This window comes from Silene latifolia, chromosome Y (assembly GCF_048544455.1).
Source record: "Silene latifolia isolate original U9 population chromosome Y, ASM4854445v1, whole genome shotgun sequence".
Lineage (NCBI taxonomy): Eukaryota > Viridiplantae > Streptophyta > Magnoliopsida > Caryophyllales > Caryophyllaceae > Silene > Silene latifolia.
Genome location: NC_133538.1, coordinates 484,745,819 through 484,753,701, shown reverse-complemented (window position 1 = coordinate 484,753,701; position 7,883 = coordinate 484,745,819).

The window sequence follows — 7,883 nt, the reverse complement described above, 5'->3', positions numbered from 1 at the left end:
AACCTTATAATACGAGCTCAACATAACATACAAACCTGGAAAATCTATTCTGGGTCAGTATGACATAAATGGGTCATAAGCCCTCCTGACGGGCAAGGGACATAAGCCCTCCAGGACAGGCAACAACCCCACCATAACACATTAAATCGGCGGATCCAAGATAAAATCGGCCTGATCGATCGAATAACTGCGGCCAGATCCATGAGACAGTCAACATCACCTTTTCAAAACACAAGAAGAAAATTTGACCAAATATTTATTCATCCAAAATAAATGGCCTTACCACACACCTAAAAAACATCCATTCCAGGACATCCCCCTGGATGGGTCAAAAAAAAAAATGTTTCTAAATATTCATTCCAGGGACATTCCCCCTGGATAGACCAAAACCCAAAAGAAAAACAAAACTAAGCTATCTTTGAGCCGGTGACCGACTCACAACCATCCGCCATTTCTGGTCACCGGCGGACTTTGCCTTGGAAGGAGGAGAATCCACTTCTTCTTCTTGACCCATACTGGCCAAATCGGGATACGAGCGTCCAAAGCTATCTCATCCCGGTCCGGATTCCAATTAGCCCGGTCGGATTCTGGATCCCTCATAGCATCAACCCGGCCTTTCCCGAAGAAGTATTGAGGCATCGACCCAACCTCGCCTCCACCAATTCCTTTTCAGCAGCAAGCTCCTCATTCTTTCTCAATCGATCCTGCATTGCACCTTCTCGACCTCCAACTCCACTGACACCTTCTCGGCATTTTTCGCAGACCACCTCACAAACTATAGCACCCTGGTTGACTCCCTAGCTCCCCAACTGAGATTGAAGTACTACTTCATTACCCCGGATGTGTGCGGTCACGATTAACTTTATCCGGCTTTTCCTCTAAACTAGAAACCCCGGTCCGGCGTCTCTAAGGCGACAAGCGAGCCAACCCGGCATCCAACCCCTACATACATACAAAACCAATCAGCCAAATACAAGGCAAAACAAAAAACACATGAACAATTAAAAATATCCCTTTACAACTAACCTCCCTAGCACAGGAAGCAAGTTCAAAGCGACCCTTGTTACAAGAGAAGTCGAAATAGAAACCACTCACGGTAGACGACTCAAGGGTACTAGCGACAATAGCTGGTCGCTCATCTTTGCGAAAACTCATCTATCTATCGTGCCGGGCATCATCCATGTCATCAATCCTAGCAGGCACTTGCCTTATACTCCCGATTGGTGAGCCGGATAGGCAATTTCTCTCCTTCCTCCTCTTCCAGGATAACATCTTCCCTTTTTCTTTTTTGAGCCTGAACGATCTCCGGTGACATTACCCTGGGTGGATCTTGAGGAGGTGAACATCGAAACCAGGATATCAAGCGTTTTGTCACTCCCACTAGCCTCCTGGCTCTTGGGTCATTCAAGAATCCTAGCCACCCCACCTTCAAATCCTTTGCGAAAAAGCTGCCACCCTAGCGAAAGACCTAAATACTGAATATATAAAAAATATACGTGAGTATCAAAACAAAGAACGACAGAAGATAACGGCCAACATAAAAACATACGAAGACGTACGGAAAGAAGCGAGAACTAGGCTTGCCTTTGGGTACTCGACCCCATCGGCCTCGTCTTCATATCTGGGAACAACTCCCCGCCCAAACTAGCTGGCCGGTCCTCTCCTCCTCGGGAATAGCAAGGAAAGCCTCTTTCCCGGAAACGACCTCCTCATCAAGAGGATCACAACTCCAATCAGGAGCTGCAAAAACCGTCAAAGTTACACCGGTAAGAATCAAAATCCATTAATTTCATGTAATATATATTGCAAAATAAAAAGTACAAGGAACCTACCACTCTCCAAGGAGGATATCTCGATAATCAAAGCCAGATCCCAAAGTCTCGGTCCGGACAAACAGGAAAGTCTTTGCCCAAATTTTATCATCTCCAGAGTCCAGGTTAGTAATTAATGGAGACATTTTCGATTTTATTCTCAAATTAAAGCGACCATCAACATGATTTTTCATATGATATACTGCCTTGATATCATTAATAGTAATTACAAGATTATGTTTAGCACATAAATTTTCAATAGAATGGACAAGTTTCCAAACCATTGGCATAATCTGAAAAGGTGACACCTCCATAGCACGAATGGTGTCAATCATTAAGGGAGTAAAAGGTAACTTACAGCCTGCTTTGAACGCCCATTCAAAAATACAGAACCAGCCAGGTGATACCCGTTAGCCCCGACCGGACAAGACTCGGCGATCCATACCTCGGTAGATTCAGGAATTATTTTCTTCTCCCTTAGAATCTTGTCATAGTTTGTTTTTAGTAAGTTTTCCTCGGGAAAGAAGAATCCGAGAGATTGAAGAGCGGTAAAAAAATGAATCCACGATACTTGAAAGCCACAAAGACGAGCGGGAGGATCAATTTCCCTCACCTCTTCCTCTTGGATGTCCTGTGGGTTCGGCTCAACAGCAGCAGACTCTGCTCCGGGATGCAGGACGTTTCTTGGCTCCCATATCTCTGAATGTTCGATTTATTGTGATGAAATTGAAATTATTGAGAAAGTATAAATTAGCAGAACAAGGTTCCTGGGAAATAGAGGAGAATTTCAGAAGAATATTTAGCAAAGAAAGTGGAGGAAATTTGGTAAAGAACAACCCCGCATCAAATACCGTATTTATAGGAGGTGTATAACGGCATGAAAAACCTAGGAATTGCAAAACTGTCAGCATGACATCAATTAGCTGTTGCAGTGTTCAACGGTAAGTAGGAGTCTAAGAGTCACTGAGTAAATATGACTCTTCTTATTGTTTAACCCGGTAAAGTTGACATCTCACCCCGGCCGGATCCGATGGGTAAAATGTCAAGGGGCAATTGTTAGGCCCGGTTTAGCTGGTCGATCATAGCCTAGCCCGACCCTACTAGGGGCCGATTAAGGCAACCCAGGACCGGACAAGTCTTACTACTATAAAGCCGTTAAAGAAGAACATCACAACAAGAAGGCTACTAAATCCTGGCGAAAGGCTTGATGGTAAATACGAATAACCTTGTGAGTATTCAAATAAGCTGGATTGAGAAGATAAGTCAGAAATATAGTTGTATGGGCCAATAAATCGTGCCCTATTCTCAAGGAAGACCAAGTCCAAACCATGAGACTATATCATCTATGAATCAAGACGGGAAAAGCTAAAGATTGGTTGAGAATAGAACGGGTCAAGCGAATTAATAGGGAGCATGCCCTATTAATACGGTAACAGCTCCAACAAAAGAGGGGAACGTTGAGGATGAATCCAACGTTATCATTTGTAGAACTATAAATAGCAGAATCTAAACAATTGTAAAGGCATTCAATCCTATTCGATTATTTTTGCACTTTATCTCTTTTTACTCCTGAATATTCAGATATACATATAATATTGTACTCGGCTTATCAAGATAATAAAAACGTTATTCCTTATACTTAATTCTTCCTTTATTATTCACTCATATCATTCCAAACATATAGAACTAGATACCCTAATTACTCTTTAATAAAGCCGGATCCGTTCAGGGAAAATCCTGCTAAAACAATCATCCTCTTTAAAATCCCAATCTTTTACTTTTATAAAATATATGAGTATATTAGTATGAGATATCGTGGAGAGTCTCATGTGTTAACTTTATTTTTGTTATCGATTCATAGAAACGACTCATTTTCTAGCTCAGTAAAACATACCTAAAATATGAACGGCTAAAATAATTATAGAGATAGACCACGAATGAAAAATGAAAAAATCATCAAAAAACTAAAGGGGAAAATGCATGAACGATCCTTACACAGAACCCGTGAATTTCACGGGTCACAAAACTAGTTTTATATTAATACTCATTAGCTATATCAATCTCATGTATTATACATCTACGAGGGTTTATATATACCCCGTATCAAATACTTCATCTTCATCCCGAAAATCTCTCCTAATCGTGTTCCGCAAATTTCAATCAATTGTCATGGCAACAAAAACCATAAGCTTCCAAACAAACCACGGTGGTAAACTAAAGACCGCCATTGAAGCTCTATCCCTAGCTAATTCGAAAGGGTCGGGAATTATTGACATTGAAACCCAATGAATTAGAAAATTTCCAATGTAGCCAACCCTTGATGAACAAGATGGTTAATTTAATGTTTTTGTTGAGGATGCTCCAAGCAATTGAAGAGGATGGTATTAATTTTTATCTGGAAAATGGTTCTTCAATGCTCTCTTTTGAATCTGGTAAGTTTCTGGGTTTTTTGTTCTTTTGATTTTGATTTCATTATTTAGGGTTTTGTGTGATATTATTGTTGTGGATTTTGAAAACTATTTAAACATATTATATTGTAAAAGCGTCTTACACAATAATCACGGACCCTTATAATGGGTTTTAGTAGGGAAACATAGGTTTTGAAGATTCAAGTTCAGGACGTAATGTTGCGTTTTTTAATTATTCAAAGTACTATTTTTTTTGTTGTTGGTATATTTGCTTTTCGCTAATGGATTGGAGTTTTCGGTGTGTTTTTAAACTGGGAGACACCGGCTGCTACTCTTGCTAGTTGGTTTTAGAATAGAAGTTCCTTTGGGCTTATGAGTACTTTCTTCTGCTTGTTTTCTTCTATGTGGTTTAGACTCGTTTTTATGTGATCAGGATCGCATTTTTTTTTTTTTTTTTTTTTGACAATGATCAGGATCGCATTTGTTTCTTGTAGTAGTTGGATAGGCTGTTTGTTTGAGTCGTACTAACTGGCTTGCATAACTTGTCACCTGATAAGTTGGATCTTGAAGTGAGGTGTTCCTAGATATGTAGAAGCACATCTTTAGCTTTTTTGAGTTTAGCAGTTCAAATATTTACATCTAGAATAAGAAAACATTATAAAGTAGTAGTCTTTACTGCCTAATACAAAGAGTAATAGAGAACATTCAGTCTAAACTCTAACCATCCTACTAGAAATGAACTGTAAACTTACCATAATAATTCCTTTGAAGTTAGTCGAGTCATTCAACTCATTTGCCAACCATACTCAGAGGGTTTACTTCTATGCTCTCGTTTGTGCAATAGGAGATTTACGTTTTACACCTCCTATATTTGTTGTTGAGAGTGCACAAATAAATTATTGTCCTACATAATAAGTAATAACTTCTATAGGCGAATAAAACGATGCTTGTCTTTGAATGTTTATTTAGTACAATTCAATTTTTCTGATTGTGATTAAGTCTCTAGTAAAATGTTAAGAAAACACCTCAAGTAGCTCTTTCTAGTGCCTTCCTTTGATCTAGGCTATGAATGTTAAAATACTATTTTTTGAAGTAGGAATCAATTGAAGTAAGCGTATGACATATTTGGTTGCCTGGCTTTGAAATTTTATCGTCATAAAATTTCAGTGACTTATCCTGGCATCGTATTGGGAGTTGGTGTTGAAGTGTGAGACTTTTCTGGAGTGTTCTAGAAGGTTTCGGAATATTCTAGAATAATGTAGAAACTTCTAGAATGTTCTAGAATAATGTCGAAGTTACTAGAATAGTCTAGAATACTCTAGAAGGATCATGTATGGTCTAGATATGTGTAGAGAAGTCTAGAACCTTCTAGAGATGTCTTGTATGTATAGAGAACTCTAGAAACGTACTAAGTCTAGGTCACTCTAGAATGCTCTATTCTAGAGAATTCCAAGAATGTAGGAGAAGGAGGAGGAGCACTATAAATAGAGGTACTCCCCTCCCATTTCATGTATCCAACAAAATTCACAACAAATCAATACACAAACTAATTCCTTCAAACTAAACTCCAACTAATCAACCTTCAATTAATCAACTAAACAAACAACTAATCTCCACTCTACCTCATATACTCCCCCATACACCAACAAGTGGTATCAGAGCTCTAAAGATCCTAGGGCAACAAAATAAAACTATGGCTTCCGCATCAAATACTCTATCGTCTACTCTTCCAATTTTTGGAGGAGAAAATTACGACTATTGGTGCATTAAAATGAAGGCTCTCTTAAAATCAAATGCACTATGGGAGATTGTGGAAAATGGTCCCGAAAAGCAACAAGAAGGTGTTCAACCCACTGAAGCATCCTTAAAGAAAATAAATGAGGATGAGATAAAGGACGCCAAAGCCTTGTCTTTTATCTTTAATTCTTTTTCGGAGACCATCTTTCCAAAAATAATGCGGGCTTCTACCGCAAAAGAAGCATGGGATTCACTCCAAAAAGAATTCCATTCCAAAAAGAATTCCATGGTGATGAAAGGATAAGAACAATACGTCTCAATACCCTAAGAAAAGATTTCGAAAATTTGAAGATGAGGGAGAATGAAGACATACAAACTTACACTTCAAGAGTAACGGAGATAGTTAATCAAATGAAGATATATGGCGAAGATATTACCGACACGAGAATCGTGCAAAAAATTCTCGCGACTTTAACCAAAAAGTTCGACATGATTGTCACTGTTATTGAAGAATCAAGGGATCTCTCAAAGCTCACAGTAACCGAGCTACTTGGATCCTTACTCGCCTATGATCAAAAATTCAAGACCGGAGAATCTTCTTCCGAGGATGCTTTCAAGTCATCGCATAAAGAAAAGCGGTCCGGAGGGTGGAAGAAGAAAAGTGACGATGGTGGCAATAAACAAATGTCACAATCAAAGGGCAAGTTTCCTCCTTGTGGCATTTGTGGAAAGAATAATCATGCAGAAAAGAATTGCTTTTTCAAAGGCAAGCCCCAGTGTCACCATTATAAGAAGTATGGACACTTTAAAAAAGATTGTAGACAAAAACAAATGGAGTCCAAGGACCAAGCTCATTATTCAAGTAGCGTTAATAATGAGCACCTCTTCTATGCCGGCCAAGCAAAGACTTCAAGCAAAGAAAGTAGATGGCTAATTGACAGTGGTTGTACAAGTCACATGACGAATGATTCAAGCATCTTTAGCGAGTTGGATACTTCTGTCCAAACTCCGGTACGAATGGGGAATGGCGAAGTTCTGACATCGAAGGGCAAAGGTACGATCATTGTTCCAACTAAGCGGGGTACAAAATACATTAAAGATGTGCTGCTTGTCCCGGATCTTGCTGAAAATTTGCTAAGTGTGGCACAAATGATCAAGAATGGTTATTCACTAGTCTTTGCGAATAATCATTGCACCATATATGACCCCTTTAAAATAAAGAGATTGCTAAAGTTTCCATGGAAAATAAAAGCTTCTCCTTGAAATGGAAGTATGGCCTAGAGTCATCATATCGAGCTCACGCCGCAGAGACCTGGCTATGGCATAGAAGGTACGGACATTTCAACTTACGTGCACTAGCCGACTTACACAAGCAGAATGTTGTGCGGGATTTTCCAATGATTCAAGCAACTAAAGAACTATGCGAGCCTTGTCAACTTGGAAAGCAACACCGCCTGCCATTTCCAAAAGGCCAAGCATGGAGGGCAAGTAAAAAGCTAGAGCTTGTTCACACAGACGTATGCGGTCCTCAAAGAACTTTATCTCATCTTGGAAACAGGTACTTTATCCTGTTTATTGATGATTTTACTCGAATGACTTGGGTATATTTTATGAAACAAAAATCGAAGTATTCAAGTCTTTCAAAATTCAAAGCTCTCGCTGAAAATCAAAGCGGGTGCAAATTGAAGATGATTAGATCCGATCGCGGAAAGAATATACTTCTTCACAATTTGACCGATTTTGTGAAGATGAAGGTGTAGAACATCACTCACACAGATATACTCCACAACAAAACGGAGTATCGAAAAGAAAGAATAGGACAGTGATGGAGATGGCCGGATGCATGTTGGTTTGAAAAGAAAATGCCAAGAAATTTTGGGCTGAGGTCTGTCTACACTTCCGTATACCGCTCAACGGACTTCCAACA